The sequence below is a fragment of the Priapulus caudatus genome, unplaced genomic scaffold (genome assembly GCF_000485595.1).
Source record: "Priapulus caudatus unplaced genomic scaffold, Priapulus_caudatus-5.0.1 Scaffold311, whole genome shotgun sequence".
In the NCBI taxonomy this organism is placed as follows: Eukaryota; Metazoa; Priapulida; class Priapulimorpha; order Priapulimorphida; family Priapulidae; genus Priapulus; species Priapulus caudatus.
In genome coordinates this window covers 196,751-197,964 of record NW_014577372.1, presented here as the reverse complement: position 1 = coordinate 197,964, position 1,214 = coordinate 196,751, and positions in this window count along the sequence as shown.

Here is a 1,214-nt window from a genome sequence, read left to right as displayed (position 1 = left end):
GGTACGTTCCGGCAGTACCCTGGGGGACATAGACCTTCTCAGCGTTAGTATTTCTCATACAGAAAATAAGTAAAGTCTGATTTTGTACATTCTAAAATTACACTAATACTAAAGCAAGAATCTGCTACAGATGTGTCTCGCGTGAGGGAGACAAACCAACCATACAAATAAATTCATATAAGTGCATCCATAGTTGATGGAAAACACGCCACGTTACAACGCAGTTGCGTTATAGGTGATATGACACAAATGTCAATAGAAAACCATACACACGTTTTGGGCTAATATGTTTTTAATACTCGAGCAATCATGAATCACGTAGGAAGTAGATATAATAATTAAATGTATCAAACGTGGCTGATTGTTATCTGTAGGATTATAGAGTAGTAGAGTAGAAATCTCATTCCGTTATACACATTTATACAGTTCAGATTATACTACTTGAAGTTAATATAGAGCATCAATTGTTAGCGAAATACCACAGATTTAGACTCAAATTAATAAACGCCTATTTTAAAATGTGTGTATGTCTGTCTGTGTGATGTCATAATGATAAACTGACGAGATCAAATTCACACAGTCATTTTAACACCAGTGCAAAAGCTGTTCACCATGCTCTAAACAGACTATGACGAAGTGCCACAATCTCTAACGTCGGTGTAATATTGATATGGGTAGATAATATATAATGCGTGGCTAGGGGGACATTTAGCGGAATGCCACATCACAGATTCGTTTGCAAGTATAAATAACCATTTAGATAGATATCGTCAATGATATTCTATTCATATCGTAAACTAGCTTAAGAATTATACGCGTATAATTATAAGTCGTCGGTTAGTGCTGTACACAACGATTAAACCATCATTTAGAAAATAGCTAGGCGTCATGTGCTTGTGTGTGCGTGCGTGTGTGCGTGCGTGCGTTTGTGTGTATGTGTGTGCTGTAAGGGGTCTGTATGTGCGTGCGTGCTTGCGTGCACGTATGCATGTGTGCGCGCGTGTGTGTGGGTTTATGTGTTTACATGTGTTTATTTTAAGTTATGCAGATTAAGCTGACTAAACAAGATACCTTTCCCGCACAATGGAAAGATCTGACAAAGAGCCCAGTGAGTAGTAAATTAGCCCCATTAGTAATAAATAGTAGTAGTAGTAGTAGTAGTAGTAGTAGTAGTAGTAGTAGTAGTAGTAGTAGTAGTAGTAGTAGTAGTAGTC